At 42.2% G+C, this 17,414-nt stretch overlaps 1 long non-coding RNA gene across 1 annotated transcript in view; it reads right to left on the reverse strand.

Annotated features, from left to right (window-relative positions):
• The window catches only part of LOC141148053 (uncharacterized), a 32,970-nt gene extending 16,258 nt beyond the window's left edge, over positions 1–16,712 (reverse strand). Inside the window, exons 1-2 of the long non-coding RNA XR_012245160.1 lie at positions 16,535–16,712; positions 11,541–11,666 (exon numbers count right to left, since the gene is read on the reverse strand). This is a non-coding gene — a long non-coding RNA (uncharacterized lncRNA). The remainder of the gene's footprint in view (positions 1–11,540; positions 11,667–16,534) is intronic.
• Between the last annotated feature and the right edge of the window lie 702 nt (positions 16,713–17,414).

Here is a 17,414-nt window from a genome sequence, read left to right on the forward strand (position 1 = left end):
GTCCGCCCCTGCCTACATGCATCGCTCTTTTACCTGTACATGTGTATGATATGCCTATTATGACCATCTAAATGTGAGTGTTCATTTTTAATGTTTTCTATTAAATACTATTTTTAAACGGTATCACGCTATGCAAGTTTTTTTCATTATATTACGCATGTTACGTGGTACCGGGCCTCTGTCCTCTACATGAAAGTATGATATACATCTTCTGCATTCCATTGATGCCTTGGCCCGTTGTTGTGGATTTAGAGCCCTTTCACACTGGGGCGGGCGGCGACGTCGGTGGTAAAGCACCGCTATTGTATGCAGCTGCTAGCGGGGTGGTTTTACCCCCCGCTAGCGGCCGAGAAATGGTTAAAAACCACTGCAAAGCGCCTCTGCAGAGGCGCTTTGCCGGTGTTATAGCCACGCCATCCCATTGATTTCAATGGGCAGGAGCGGTGAAGGAGCGGTATACACTCCACTCCTTCACCGCTCCGAAGATGCTGCTGGCAGGACTTTTTTTACTGTCCTGCCAGCGCATCGCTCCAGTGTGAAAGCCCTCGGGGCTTTCACACTGGAATGAAAGCAGCAGCACTTTCGGGTCAGTTTGCAGGCGCTATTATTAGCGCAATGGCACCTGCAAACCGCCCCAGTGTGAAAGGGCCCTAACAGTTCTGAATTCAGGACCAGCTGTACCCATCGGGTTTACCGATTAACAAGCCTTTTATGACTTGGATGGTATATGCCTCCTCAACTCAACGATTTCTGGTAAGCCTCCTCCCACTAATGGTGGTGGTTCTTTTGGCTATCTTTCCATCTCAAAGGGTCACACCAGTGGTTATATTCTTCTGTTTCGTTTTTTTTTGGACTATACTTTTATTTATCTTCTGGCCTTTTTGATCAACTGTTTTTCACGATTGTTATCAACACTTGGGATTGATGTGGACATAAAACCTACACAGTGAGACTCAGTGTATTCACATATGGTTGAAGGAATTTATTTATTTTTACTGTTCTGGATATTTAGTTGTGTTAATGCAGCTATCTAATTAGTTAATAATTTTACTTATTTACTTAATTAGCGCTGCACTTTTTCACATATACAAGTATATGTGGGGCCGTCCGGAAGCGGTTAAATCTGTAGACGCTGATTCATTGTGCACATTTCTGTGTGCCTTATTCAACAAAAGACAGAGTATTTATTAGCACCTAAATAATTTGATTGATGGACAAAAGTAGAATAGGATGTTAACTTAGCAAAGTCTTCATTAAGCACAGTAAACTAAGATTAGAAAAGTAAAGCTTACTTTGAATACTCAGCCATGTGCAGGGAATTTTTTAAAAATTGCATATCGGGTGATTAAGCATTGTTTCAGTTTTTACACTAAGCTAACATTAACTTTGATAAGCGCTTTCAGTTTTCTCGTTTCAATATATTTTATTTTCAAATAAAAGAGAATACAACATAGGTAATAAACATGAAGTAGGTCCTCAGCCCCTCAGGAGCTAATAATGATTTAACAGTTACAGAAGGATAATCATCATATAGTACAGGTAGTTACTAAAGTGATCGGAAAGTGAAAGGTATAACTTGGAAAACAATAATACATAAAAGGATTCAGGTAGGTGAGGAGGAAATTCCGGAGAATAAATTCTGGATTATCTAGTCCTTTTTTATTTTAACTCGGGTTACCTCATAATATGAAAAGGTGGGTGATCCAGGACGGAGAGAGCTCCACCACCCCAATAGGGAACTTACTGTGGCAGAGCCCCCCCCCCCCGTAATTTACCTTGCGTTACATAAATTTGTGAAAAAACATGTAAATACACCCATCACTTTCTGTAGAGGGTAACAAGTATTGATATCATACGAGATGGATCAAAGGTCTTGGAATAACAAGAGACTAATAAGCATAGTTTGTATTTGACCGTCTTGACGAGCAACTAGCTCAAATGTAGTGGAAAAAAATGAAAGAATAAAATGTTCTAAACATATAACTGTTTTTTCCTTTCTTGAGGAGTATGTGGTAAAGCCAACATAATGCTAGACCTTTTTACATAGGAGTAATCGTGTTTGGTCTAGTTAAAAATCATTTGAGTAAGAAGTGGGGGGTGGGGACCTTACGGAGAGTGAGTATGGGAGGGGGAAGAGGAGAAAAGAAAGGAAAGAGACAGAGGAAGATATGTAAGTTTATATTGGAAGCCGACTGGGGGGAACCCAGAGTCCCATAGACGCTTCTTGAGGACTCTAGTAGAGGGATATACCCACAAAATCTGCCCAAGGCTCCCATATAATTTTGAACTTTTCTGAGCGATCCAAGACTACGCCGGCCATCTTTTCCTGGTTCATAATCCAGGATATCTTTCATTTGGCCATGAGGATGGAAACATATGGTTGCTTCCAAGCTTTGGCTATCGTGAGCTTAGCTCCTAGAAGGATAAAGTGTATGAGGCGTTGCGTATTCCTGGAGGCTCCCTGGACTGGGAAGTTAAGGAGTGCTATGAGTGGAGATACTTGAATGGATAAGGCTGTAATTTTGTTAATCCAGGTGAAGATCTTGTGCCAAAACTGGCGTATTCTGGGACAGGACCACCAAGTATGTATCATGTCACCTCTTAATTCACAACCTCTGAAGCAGAGAGGAGAGCAGGACTGGAAAATCGCAGCTAGTTTAGAAGGGACTAGGTACCATCTAGTCATAACTTTTACGTTAGCTTCCATGAGGCTGGTATTAAGAATCCCCTTGAAGGATTTTGCGAAATTTCGGTGCCAAGTGTCAGTTTTCCATTGTTGTGCCAAGTCCTCCTCCCATTGAAGCATGTAAGGTGCCTTGGATTGTGTTGATGATAGGGCCCTGTAGATCACTGAAATTCCCCCCCTCTGCTCAATGGCCTGGCCACACCAAGATTCATATTCAGTTATTAATAGTTTGTGGGAAGATGTCTTGCACTTTTTCTGTAAAAAGTTTGAGATTTGAGAGAGTCTGAAAAATTCTGAGGAGGGCATTTCCAGGTTACTAATGCAATATGATTTGGAGATCGGGCCCAAGGGCCGGAGAAAGTGGCCTATCCTGTATAGCCCTTTGTCTAGCCACCATCGAAAGGCTTTAATGTCTAGCCCCGGTGGGAAGTCAGGATTATGAAATATGTGTTTAAGAGGTTCTATAGGAGATGAAATCTGGTTGTTTTTCCGTAGGCAATCCCAGAGATGGAAAGAGTGTGATAGCGTCGGGGATAGGATTGAAGGTCTTAGTTTATTAGGGCACCAGAGGAGATAGTCTATGGTATGGAGGGGTACTGCCAGCCTTTCAATATGTACCCAGTCGGGTTGTTCCCAGCGGGAGTAAACTGCTGAGATTTGAGCAAGGTGGGCTGCTTGGAAGTACCAGAGTAGGTTAGGTAAGCCTAGTCCTCCTTCAGTCTTGGCTCTAAACAAGATTGATTTTGAGAATCTATGACCTCTTTTGCCCCAAATAAATTTTATAATTTTGGCTTGGAATTTTTTTAATCAGGCTTTGTCAATAGGGATTGGGAGGGCCCTAAAGTAATATAGGATGCGGGGGAGAAGGGTAATTTTAATTGAATTTATTTTGCCAAGCCAGGATAACGAGAGCCCAGACCACCTGGTCAAGTCCTCTTCCAGTTTTTGGTATAGCTGAGGATAATTAGCTTGATAAAGAAGCTCTATCTTGGGGGTTAATTTAATCCCCAGGTATGTTATTTGAGCTTCATTCCACGTGAATCTGAAACTCTCCCTCAGCCTGGCCAGCAAAGGAGTAGGTAAGTTGATGTTGAGCACTTGAGACTTGTCATAATTTACCTTAAGACCTGAGATAGATCCAAATTCGTCAAGAAGGCGGCATATGTTGGGGAGGGAAGTCAGGGGGGACGATATAAACATTAGGATGTCGTCTGCAAACAACGCACATTTGTGGTGATGGGAGCCGCATTGAACCCCCTGAATGTTAGGATTAGATCTGATGGCGATTGCTAGGGATTCGATTGCTATGGCAAAAATCAATGGGGATAGGGGGCACCCCTGTCTTGTACCTCTCGAAATGGGGAAAGACTCAGAGTAAAATCCCTGCAGACGCACCTGGGCTGTGGGAAAAGAGTATAGCGCGTGCAGAACATTCAGAAAGGAGTCTCCAAATCCCCATCTATGTAAAATGTTAAATATATAATTCCAGTTTACGGAGTCGAAAGCTTTTTGGAGATCTAGGGACAATAGACATCTTTGTCTGGATGGGCCTCCATCCCAATTTGAGTTGAGGAGAGAAATTATATCTATCGCACGTCTAGTTTGATCTGGACCCTGTCTTCCAGGAATAAATCCTACTTGGTCTTTGTGAATGTATAAGCTAATAAAGGAAGCCAGGCGGTCTGCAATGATCTTAGTCAGAAACTTTAAGTCATTATTGATAAGAGATATAGGCCTGTAATTACCTACAGAGCTGGGGTCTTTATTGGGTTTGGGGAGGACTGTGATGTGAGCCATATTAAGTGAGGAGTCTAGTTGTCCCCCTTGTCTGAGGGCGTTGAAGAACCGGGCCATATATGGAGCAAGTGTGATAGCAAATGATTTATAATAGGGTATAGAAAACCCATATGGCCCTGGTGCTGAGAGAGATTTAGAGTTTTTAATGACAGTGTATACTTCTTCCGCTGATATAGGGGCATCTCATTTTTGGCGATGGGCATCTTGAAATTTAGGGATTTGAATGTTATTTAAAAACTGTCCATCTCCCGTTGAGGAGGGTTATGATCCCCACTGTATAAGGCTTTGTAGTATCTCTGGAATTCCCCCATGATACGTTGGGGATTCTGAGAGAGTGTGCCCCCCTGAATTTTAATTTTTGGGAGAGCTTGGGGCCTGAATTTTGGGGAGAGTCTACTTGCTAGCATTGAGCTTAGTTTGTCACCGTGGCAGTAAAATTTGGATCTATTCCACCTTAACCATTTTTCAGCCTTAGTAGTGAGGGCCAGGTTTAGTGCCATACGGACTGCGTCTAATTTGGCTGTGGGTACCGAGCTAGGGTTAGTTTTGTGCATTTTAGATAAATCAGAAAATTCCTTGTCTAGTTTTGCAATTTCCGCTTTATTTGATTTGTTAATGTGTGAAGCTATTTGGATTAAGTGGCCTCTAAGGACTGCCTTGTGGGCTGCCCAGAGGCAAAAGGGGCTAATATCTGGTGTGTCGTTGGTGTGAAAATATGATTTGATAAGTTTTTCGATTTCCGCTGCTCTGGACAGGTCACTCAGGATGGATTAATTAAGTCTCCAGCATCTATCAGGGAACCGGCTTCCCTGGCGTAGGAGTGTCAAAACTACCATGGAGTGATCCGACCAAACCACCTCTTTAATAAAAGCTTTTTTGGTCAGTGGGATAGAGGGTGATGTAAGGAGAATATGGTCGATCCTAGAGAAGGTTCCGTGTGGATTTGAGTAGTGGGTGAAGTCTTGGGTATTGGGGTTGACTTCCCTCCATATGTCGACTAGACCATGTTGAAATAGTAATTTGGCCAATCGGAGGCTCTGTTTGGAAGGTCTAGTTAAGTGTGCACCCGGGGGTCTAGATTTATCCAGTCCCTGATCGAACGCGGTGTTGGAGTCTCCCCCAAAAATCACCGTGCCTTCAGTGAGCGGAGTTAGGGTCTGCAGCATGTTTTGGAAAAAGGCCAATTGGCCAGTATTGGGGGCATAATATGAGATAAATGAGTATAATTGTCCAGCTAATTCACCCACCAGTAATAAATATCTCCCGTCTGGGTCTTTGTGTTCTGACTTTAAGGTGAATTTGCATCTCTTTGAGATGAAAATGCCTACTCCCTTAGTCTTATTCTCGGCATTTGCCAAAGAAAAGAAGGAGAAGTTAGAGTGGATGAACGATGGGCAGAAATTTTTAGGGAAGTGGGTTTCCTGTATGAGAATTACGTCATTTTTTTGCGAGTGCATGTAGTTAAAAATTTTACGTCTTTTAATGGGAGAATTCAATCCCTGCACATTATGCGTAACTACCTTGAGAGTAGTTTGTACCTGTGGTGTATTAGCCATTGAGCAGAGGTGGGGAACGATCTGGGGCCATATCAGCACTTACCCAATTGAAATCAGTGAGGCTAGGATACCTCGAAGGCCTGGCTGAGTCCTCGGATGTCAGTATACAACCTCGGGGTGTTTCCTCCCAGTCGACTTCTGTAAAGAGATTATAATGAGTGTCTTGTAAAAGAGAGATGAGAGTAAAGGAGACAGGAAAGACGAAAGACAAGGGAGTCTTCCGAGGGATGGAGGTGACAGGATCCCCCATCTATGTTAAGGGTGAACTTTAGAGTCCCACTAAACGACAGGGACTACACTTGTCTAGAGAACAGACTGAAATCTGTTCTCACAGACAAGAGGGGGTGCATGAGCACCGCTCCAGCAGACAGGCCGCTAAAACTATGTCTCTAAGTAAAACCAAATAAAGAGAAGACTTATAATGGTTGCTAGGCTCTAACATTAATAACTGACAGGATATTTCACCCTAGGCAGCTTCCACTAAAGGAGATGTAAAATTGAGCAGGAGGTGAAACCACATATTGCCTTGAAAGAAAAAAGAAAAAAAAAAAAGAAAAAGTAACGTAAAACTGTGAGCCTTTTTAGGAGGAAGATAACAAACTGGATCCAAATGGGCATAGATACCCATGGTGGAGGGCATAGGGCAGAAGAACATTCCGAATGGATAGGGTACACTAGGTAACTCATTCAGTGATAGGGATATAGGAGGAGCAGGTCCCTATGATGGACCCAGACAGATTGTGGTTATTATCATTCCTCCTCTCGGACATCCCCATTGGGATATGGCCGAGAGGGGGGCCCTGGCTATAAATTGTGTCTAGTGTAATTTTAGGTAGGACTCATAACCCCGGTAGGGACTCCCCGCGAGATCCCCTCGGCCCAGTAAAAAAATCAGGCCAAGGGGTAACCATCCCACGAGGGACCAACCCGGGGTGCGAGTCCCCCCAGGTCACCTGAGAGGAAAGAAAAAAAAAGTCCACTAGGACCGGACACGGCCCAGATGGCCTCATAATCAAAAGAGTCACGGAGGGACTGTCTCCTTATGTTTCTTGGACTTCACCGATTCCCATACTGGTGTCAGAGGGCTGGTTGGAAGTTGTCTTTTCGCTGAATTTGGATTTGATCCCAATGATGTAGAATTAAAGTCCTGGCTGATGAGGCCCAGTTGAAGCAGAACCTTTTCTCCTTCTTGAAGCGAACCGAAAGTGTATGATTTGACCTTCCAGATGAATTTTTAGCTGAAACGGAAAGAGCCACCAATACTTGATAGCCTTGTCCATCAGGATTTGGAGGAGTGGTTTCAAGGATCTCCTCTTTTGTATAGTGGATGGGGAAAGATCCGCAAAAATTTGCAGTTGATGGCCTTGGAAGATAATTTTAGGCATTGTTCTTGATTTCCACATTATTTCCTCCTTGACGGAGTAAAAATGTGGTTTGACCACGACGTCACGTGGAAAGCCATCCGCTCTAGGTGGTTTGAGAGCCCTGTGAGCCCGGTCCAGCTCCAATCTGTGCTGTGGGGTGTCAGGAAGGAAATCCTTAATGAAAGCTTGTATTGTGTCTGGTATGTCTTTATAAGACTCAGGGAGCCCCCTTAATCTGAAGTTATACCTTTGATTCCTGTTCTCCATGTCATCAATCTTTGCATGCGCTGTTTCAAGCTGTTCCTGGAGAATTTGTATGCAGGCAGTATTCTGATTTGTTCTAGATGAGGTGGCTTCCAGGTGCGTTTCTATTATTTCCATGCGGGATCCAATATTCTGTAGATCTGCTTTAATATCATTTGTAATCTTATTAGCTGTGTTAATTAATCCTCTGTCCAGGAGTACAGCAAATTTATTAAAGAGATCCGCAACACTAACAGGCTGGTGTAGGCCCGAGTCCCTGGGCTGTAGTAGTTGTTGTGTCTGGTGAGGGCCTGCTTCCATAGGTGAAAAGTCTGCACCTGCCTTGCAGCGTCCTAATAGGGACTCGGTAGAAGCAGGGGAGGTGAAGCCCAGGTCAGTGCTGTGTGCAAGGTTTTCTTGCTGCGGTAAAGAGGGGGAGGATGTGGGCTGCGAGTTCTGTGTATTATCTGAGGTAACACAGTAAGGGGCCGCCGCCATCTTAGCTGTATCAGGCCGGGCCAGTGAGGCTTCAAAAGCGGGCTGTAGGTTGCGTCTTACCGCTCCGGAATACATGTGGATGGTCCCCGGGTTGTCTCCCACACTTGGGGAGTGGATCCAGGTGGCTGGTGCCGTTCGGTCTGCTGTCTCTGAGGCCGTAGTTGCTGGAGCGGGACGGAGCTCCCGGACTATGCGTCCATGTTAGGTGCCGCCGCGCATGCGCCTCCGCGCTTTCAGTTTTCAAGATGAACAATCTTATAAAGTTGGACATTTGGAAACTCCAGACAACAAAGCAATATTAACTCTTTACTTTTTTCCCCAACGTGTTTTATTTCAAGTACGGTACATATTTTTTGTAGTGCATTGGTATGCACTGCAAACAACATGCACTTTACAATTCTGCATGCTAAAATAGTAAAACTGCCTATTTTTAGGAAAGCAAATTGTTGCCCTGTAAATCTGTGAAAGTTTTCGAGCTGCTGACTTTACTTGTGTAGCTTGGTTGAGTGGTTTTATCTTCAAAATCAATCTCTCTATTGAGTAATAGATCATGACACTCTTAATATCCCACTGTGCTGCAGCAATTTTTTTCAAGAATATATACCACAATCCACTTGTACATCTGTGAAATAAATTCTAAAATAAATATTATCTGAGGGTGGTTACAGGTTCCCTCTATTTATTCCATATATGTATTAATTTGTCTATTCCTATAATTAGCTAGGCTATAAAACTCTGATAGTTACTGTTCAGAGTAGCTATGAAAAAAACACACTGCTTAATTAAACAATGTTTTATTTATTTCCCAAGAAAATAGGAAGATGCTAACATGAAAATAGTATAGAGCATATAACGCAAGAACATCAAAGATACTAATTGCAAGGCTGTCCCCCTAGACACGGTCTCATCAGCTGGGCTCAAGATGGTAACAGAGAGCTATGAGGCTCAGAGAACCATCAGGCAAGAGCCAAGAGTGAAAAAGGGATCTCCCTTCTGTGTGCACTTTTACCCTGCATTCAGACCCCCTCATAACCACACCCCACGAGCCTCCTGTCCAATGAGATATTGCCAAGAGACAGTCCTTTCAATATATTATATTTCTGTCCACCCTACTGTATTGGACTCTGGGGCAGCATTGTCCATGTATCAAGTCAAGTCAATGTTCCCTGGGTCCTGTTGATCCTGTGATCTTTGTAACCCACCTTCATCAATCATCCTAGCAGCCATGGCCCTCTTTGAAGATTGCTTGCATAATGTTATCACACCAGTCGATCAGGAGCCAAGCTTTTGTTATAGAGGCCTGACTTCTTCTTTCAGATGAATATTCTGATATGCTACAAAGCTTTGATGTGCAACTTGTTACATTGCAGACAGCCCCCAAGAATGCGAGAGCTTCTTGTATTATGCAATAAAACATGTTTCCTTCCAACATATTAAAGGGCGCATATCACCCTTCTTCAGACACGCTCCTATGGAACAGTCCATAACTGTCTTAACGCTTTTCTCTTCCCAACATGTGTTTCAGAACCAGTTCCTTTGGAATAGTCCATAACTGAGTCTCAAGGAGGGCCTTACTCACCCATATTACTAACCTAAAATACACATATGTCACACTATACCATAACATAAATCAACCCATTACCCTAATATATGCTTATATATGTGGCCCATCAAATTACGCATCCTGCTCCCGACCTCCTGTAACTCTTTACTGTAAATACGGGTCGGGATTAGGCAGGCTTGCTCACAATGGCCTTTCCTACTGCAATTTTGGCACATCAGCAGTATTTCAGGGCCCTGAATTGGCAACAAAGCCTCTAACTTGTACAAAGAGACCTTACTGTCAATTTGTCCTTCAACTTGCATAGATAAATGCGAGAGCTTCCTATATAAATTTTGAGTCTAACACAAATAAACCTGAAACAATGACAAACCACAAAATTCCATCCCTGTGCCTGGATTTCAGAGACCATGCCCAGGGTATACCATGCACCTCCACCTATTATTAGGTTCAAGGAACACCCTAGTTCCATGACTATCGTAACATCAGTATCCTTTAGGACAAAAACAAACTCGTCTAGGTCCCAAATAATACCCAGGTGCTTCCTTCGCAGCAATGATCTCTCCATCCAGAACCCAGAGTGAAATATCTTTCCAACATTTCTCGCTCACCACCGTGTATTGACCTGGCATACAAAGGACATCATGGCCATGCTTCCGACAGAGGGAAATATCAACCTGTCTCCAGCTTCCATCCTCTCTGATCACATGTGGATCATTTAGCTTCAGATGCAACCAGGTAGAATCCCCAGTCAATAAGCCCATTGATACCACTGAATACACAGACCGAGTCTGCACTTCTGTATATGGGATCAGTGAGGAAGCATAACATCTCTCATAATTCAAATTATAACAGCCCATCCAGGCATTTGACCACCACCTTGGATTAGTGTAAGAGATGTGTTTTGGCAAAATCTTACTGAGCTGTGATGCTAACTCATAAGGCCACTGCCCATCATACAGAGACTGTACAATCAGCTTGAAGTTGTTTTATACCTCTGCCTGCCTCTGCATGCATGCCAGAGCCCATGACAGATCTCTGTCCTGTACCATCACACTCTCTACCAACCTTTCAACATGGTTGTCAAGTAACAAAGTAACAAAGCCCCGCTTACTGTCTGAAGCTATGGCTGAGAGTTTGTTCCTCAGGATACCAATGTCCACTCCATTAACAACACCCATCCCAGCTCCTATTCCCCCCAATATAGTGCTGAATACATCCCTCCTCTTTCAGTTACTCTTCAGAAATAAGCGTCCTGAATGCCTTCTGTACCCGCACATCTTTGGGAGTAAGCCATTGGTACAATGACCGCACTTAATTCAGTGTATACTCAGCACATATAGGGTAATAGGTTTTTGTTATAGAGGCCTGACTTCTTCTTTCAGATGAATATTCTGATATACTAAAAAGCTTTGATGTGCAACTTGTTACATCCCAGACAGCTCCCAAGAATGCGAAGGCTTGGTATAGCCATAGTTTATATTTCAAACACCTCTTGTATTATGAAATAAAACATGTTGCCTTCCAACAGACTGTTAAAAAAAAGTAAAAAAAAAGGATCTTATAATACTAATAGAAACAATTTACATTAAACTGCAACAATGAATTTTAAACATACCAAATAATGAAAGCCTTCAACAATGTGCTGAAATTAGTTTAAGTGTGCTGATCTATTATTTTGGTACCATGTCTGTGATTTTGAAAAGCATTCACAAAAGCAACATCACATGAATACTTTGAAGACATCAATTTCTTTTTGTTAACTATTTTACCTTTTTTCATTTTCCTTTGCTAAACCTTTGAAGATGTGAGGATTTTACTTCCTAATGTTTTACCTCTTAGTTCCAGACATCATAGAAACAGAAAACCTCTTTTCAGAAGATTATTCCTTTTTATTCCAGAGACAACATGGAAAAGCTCCATCTGCAGGATATACCCTGGTTCTTTTGGTGTCAAATAGCCTTAAAAATGAAAACACAGTGTTACAAATGTTGAATGAGGTTCAAAAATAAATCAAAGAAGTATTTACACATCAAACAAAGGGCATGAATGTTCAGCACAGTAAACCTTGTACTGAAGATCAATACCGTTTACACCATTTACTTGGAAGAAAAATTACGTCCTTTTATTTGTAGGCGTACGGACATTTACTGAGCATATACAAATTCAAATACGCATTCTGTAACTAAAATGGCAGTTTAATTGTTATTGGTTTTAAGGGAACCAGTGCAAAAGAATAAGAAATGATACCAAAATCAGGAATATTACCTTGTAAAGTCCTAGATTTGCACATTCAACACATCACAAAATGTCCCTCAATAGTAAGAGAAGTGACTCGAGGGGAAATAAAACCTTCCAGCCCTTTTTAGGCTGTGCTTCTAAAGTTAATGAAATGTGCTCACTGTTGCATTTATAGTCCCACAGCACAAGAAAGAAGAATTGTCTTCTGCAATTGAAGTAACTTATCTGTTTTATACATATGTAGTACAGAATGCTTTTTAAATGGATTGTGTGGTAAATATACACAGCTTAACATTTGCTTTAATATGCTAAGGGTGGAGAAATTTATTGAGGCATGAATTATATGTTAGTAGATTTTGCCCTTGAGAGGTTTAAGTAAACCAGCATTCATTTAGGGAAATATTTACTCTTTCCTTTCAATTGACTGTCCATATTGAGAAATGACAATATTATGTGTAGTGGAGCTTGTTGGCAAGGATTTGTAGATATGCTAATATCTTTATAACTTATCTCGATGACAGTTAAATTTGTATTATAATATGTCATTTAGTCTTATTTTGAATATCAGATGAGTGGCTTTGTTTCCTAAATGTAATAATATATGGCGGCCTCTAAAAGCCTGGAGAAATTACTTAATAAAACAATACACAAGGCTGACTAGTCTCATATACAGAAACTAAAAAAAAAAAAAAAATTATAAAAGGCAGCAGGTTAGTGAGTTAGAAAATAGTTTCAAGGGGATAAGAATTTGTTTATGAAAATCACACAGTGATGACTGATATCCGTTTCTTGTGGTGTTTTTTATAACTATTTTAGTGTTGATGCAATAGGCTATACTGTATATGTATGGCACAGGAAAAAGGGGGCGGGCTTTCTGTGTGATGTCAATGGATGGTCACGCCCATGGCTGTGTAAGAGACACCAGACAGTGGGGGACAACACAATGGAGGAAGACGGAGGTGAGGAAGAACACGGCGGCAAGGAAGAACACAGCAGCGGGAGAGACGCCAACAGAAGACGGTGACAGAAGATGACGGCAGGTGAGAGCGCACCAGGAGAAGATGACAGCGAGAGACACGGCTCGGGGGAGAAGACCACTCAGAGCTATTTTACAATAAAGGAATTGTCAAAAACCGGCTATTGTTTTTTGTCACATTTCACTGCTTTTTTTTGGTGAATGAGCAGGGGTATGATGTACTGGAGGAAGAAGGAGAAAACCAAAGGAAGACCAGAGGAAGATGGAAAAGAAGAAGACATTTTTAATAAAGACATTGTCAAAAACCGGCTATTGTCTTTTGTCACATTTCACTGCTTTTTTGGTGAATGTGTAGGGGTACAATGTACCCGACACCCATTCACATAGGAGGGGCCAGGATCTGGGCTTCCAAATTCCGATAAGCCCCCTTCTCACAGACCCCCACAACCACCGGTCAAGGGTTGTGCGGATGAGGCCCTTGTCCTCATCAACATGGGGACAAGGTGCTTTGGAGGGGACCCCAAAGCACACTCCCCATGTTGAGGGCATGTGGCCTGGTATGGTTCAGGAGGGGGGGTGCTCGCTCATCCCCTCCCTTTCCTGACCTGCCAGGCTGCTTGCTCGGATAAGGGTTTAGTATGGATTTTGGGGGGACCCCTACACCATTTTTTTTTCACATTTTGGCGTGAAGTTCCCCTTAATATCCATACCAGACTCGAAGGACCTGGTATGGACTGGTGGGGGGAACCTACAACGTTTTTTTCTTTCATTTTTACTCTATATTGTCACGAACCGGGAATTCATTACAGCCGCAAGCAATTTTGCAATGAATTTTTTTCCTTTAGAAATTATTAAAATCACTGCTCCTGAAAAAAATGGCATTTTTAAAAACATTTTTTCAAATTGATATATGTCCCCTAGGGCAGGACCCAGGTCCCCATACACATTTTATGGCAAAGAAGTTGCATATAAGCCTTCAGTGAGAACTTTGGATTTTGCAGGTTCGAGCCCCATTGACTTCCACTATTCCCACATATGTGATCTGACAGGCATGTTTGCCGGCAATAACGCTGCTTTCCATTTGCATTAGTGCCCAGTTTCTGAGAGTTGAAGTCTTGGCCTTAATTGGGAGCTATTTACTGGGACTGTAGGATCATTTTTCGGAGCTATAGTAAATGACCCCCAATATCTGCAGGACTGATTGTGTTGATAGGGATTCAAGTGATTTTCTTCCCTGCAACCTGTGGCCAGCTCTACTCTGTATTAAACAGATATGTTCTTTAGAAATATATTTAGTTGTTTAAGATGCCTGTCATGTTTACCACATTGTGTGTTTAACCAAGTTATTGCTTTTTTTTTTTGCCTTTTCATTAAGTAGACTTAACTGTTCTAAATTAGTAATACGTCTCAATACTATTGAAAATTTGTCTGACTTTACAATTTAACCTAACCTATTTTTCCTATTTCTCTTAGATATTGCATTGATACTTTTGACAATTAATGTGTGGTTCAACCTGCAATGCAGGGTACCCCTTTCCCAGTAATCGCTTATTCTCCATATTCTCTGTCCCACCTCCATAGCAAACTCACCCCCACTTAGGTCTGTCCTTCTCTCCAGAGATTGATAGTCTTTACCAGAAGTTTAGATTCTCTTTACTCCTGTAAATACCTTTTCATACCTTCACCTCTTTTTGATGATTTCCCTCTATGTTTACTACTCATCCTGTCTAGCCATAATACACTGCCCGGCTTTCTCTCTCTTGCAGTTTGTAAGTTGAACCCTAAATTTCCTCCCTCTTAACTGCCTCCTTCTTCCCCCTCCTTTTTTCCTCTTTCTCTCCATTTTTTTCTTATCCTTTCCTCTTTCTCCGTCCTTTTACAAGACTTCCAGATGGACAACCTTCAAATCATATCCTTGAAAATCAAGGGACTTAAAACTCCTGAGAAGAGGCAAATCTTACTTCAGGACCTGCATAGAATGTGTTCAGACATAGCCCTGATTCAGGAATCAAACTTTAAAACAGATAAAGTACCTTTGTTTCAAAATTAAAAAATTCCCTTCCACGTATGATTCTTACAATAAAAATGATTTCATTTCACATCCGGTGAAAACATTTTAGACTCTCAGTCTGCAGATAATGGGTGTTCACACTTTGTAAAAGGCTTCACAACTTCATCCGCTTAGAGCTTTAGGATGGAGGAGGGAACAACCCCCATCCCTATCCACATGGGTTACAAAGGTGGAGGAAAAACAAAATGGAAGATATGGTGCTTTCTTCACAAAATCGATATGGACTTTATTTGAAAACTTAACCGGTTCAATACAGGGCAATTTCACCCCCTTCCTTCCCAGGCCAATTTTTAGTTTTCAGCGCTGTCGCACTTTAAACGTCAATTGCGCGGTCGTGCGACGTTGTACCCAAAAAAAATTGACGTCCTTTCTTCACCACAAATAGAGCTTTTTTTTGGTGGTATTTGATCGCCTCTGCGGTTTTTATTTTTTGCGCTATAAACAAAAGAAGAGCGACAATTTTGAAAAAAACACAATATTTTTTACTTTTTGCTATAATAAATATCCCAATTTTTTTTTTTAAAAACACATTTTTTCCTCAGTTTTGGCCGATACGTATTCTTCTACATATTTTTGTTTAAAAAAATCGCAATAAGCGTATATTGATTGGTTTGCGCAAAAGTTATAGCGTCTACAAAATATGGGATAGATTTATGGCATTTTTAAAAAAAAAAAATTTTTTTATTTTTTTAGCGGCGATCGCGATTTTTTTTGGTGACTGCGACATTATGGCGGACACATCGGACACTTTTGACACATTTTTGGGACCAATCACATTTATACAGCGATCAATGCTATAAAATTGCATTGATTACTGTGTAAATGTGACAGGCAGTGAAGGGGTTAACCACTAGGGGGCGGGGAGGGGTTAATGTGTTTCCTAGGGAGTGATTACTAACTGAAGGGGGAGGGGACGCACTAGGGGAGGAGACCGATCTGTGTTCCTCCGTTCTGGGAACACAGATCGCTCTCCTCAGAGCTGACAGGCTGTGGATCTGTGTGTTTACACACACAGATCCACATGCCGGCCCGGTTAACGGGCAATCGCAGGTGCCCGGCGGACATCGCGGCCGCCGGGCACACGCACCGGGTCCCGAGGAACGCGGCGGGCGCGCGCTCCCGGCGGCGCGCGCGCGCCCCCTAGACGCCCGGGAATCCCAGGACGTCATATGACGTCCACCCAGGATGGGAGCTCCCATCTGGGGACGTCATATGACTATGGGCGGGTAGGGAAGTGGTTAATTATGTTGTTGGATGCTTGAGGGCATGTGCCATCATCCCTATTTGTACAAAACCAGAAAATGTTCCCTCTATATATGGGACTATTGAGTGGCACTATTCAAACAGAGTTTTGTATTGTATAAAAATATGTTGAACTTTATACAAGATGTACATAAAACAATTCTAAACAGACAAAAGAGCAACTGATCAAAATGTATGTATATGGGGGCGTGGCCAGCATAGGAAGTGGATGGTTGCACTATAGGAGAGCTCTGAGAACCGAGTCTCCCTGAAGCAGCCCAACGCTATTTATAGCCTACCTGATAACACAGCAGAGCAGGGGAGATACTGAGGAAGCAGCTGTTGATGTCAGGGAAAAGAAAAAACAAAGATAAGCCCCGTAAGTTAAGGACATTTAACAACCTGGCTGGGACTCCAGAGAAGCAACATGGTGCCGGCCCCTCCCACTCACAGCACAGCATAGGAATGCAGGCTGATCAGTGTGAAGGAGGAGGGAGGGGGGAGAGAGCACACTCTAACCTGCAGCATAACAGCTCTGACCCAGCTAATGCAGATATCAACAGCCCACTAAGGCAAAAAAGAAGAATTTCTGATGCTGAAAGTTATGTAAGTGACTGTCACCCTAATGTAAATGCTACATTCACAAACAACCCTTATAATGAAAAGCTTAATGCATTCCCAACTTCTGGCCAGCCCATAGTTGACACAGATCTTAAGGAAATGCTACTATCCTTAAGGGGAGCTCTTCAGCAAGATATGCTATCCTTTATGCAAAAATCCAAGATGGAAATGGATGCTTTGTGAGAAAGGGTAGACTATATTGAGCACAAAATGAATGATTTTACTGAAGCCCACAATGACTTAGTGGATTCACATGTAGATCTGGAGGATGAAATTAAACATCTAAAGTTGAAGGTTTCAGATTTAGAGGACAGATCCAGACGGAACAATATAAAATTTAGAGGAATCCCTGAAAATATAAAAAATTCAGATTTGAAACAATTTTTATGCCGAATGATGTCTGATCTGATACCTACAATATCTCCTCAAGAGCTGGTAATAGATAGAGCGCACAGGCTGCCTAAGCCCTCTCACATACCAGAAAAGTTGCCCAGGGATGTAATTGCGAAAATACATTTTTACCATGTGAAAGACCATTTAATGCAACTTGCGAGACAA

Source organism: Aquarana catesbeiana, linkage group LG01, assembly GCF_042186555.1.
Source record: "Aquarana catesbeiana isolate 2022-GZ linkage group LG01, ASM4218655v1, whole genome shotgun sequence".
NCBI lineage: Eukaryota > Metazoa > Chordata > Amphibia > Anura > Ranidae > Aquarana > Aquarana catesbeiana.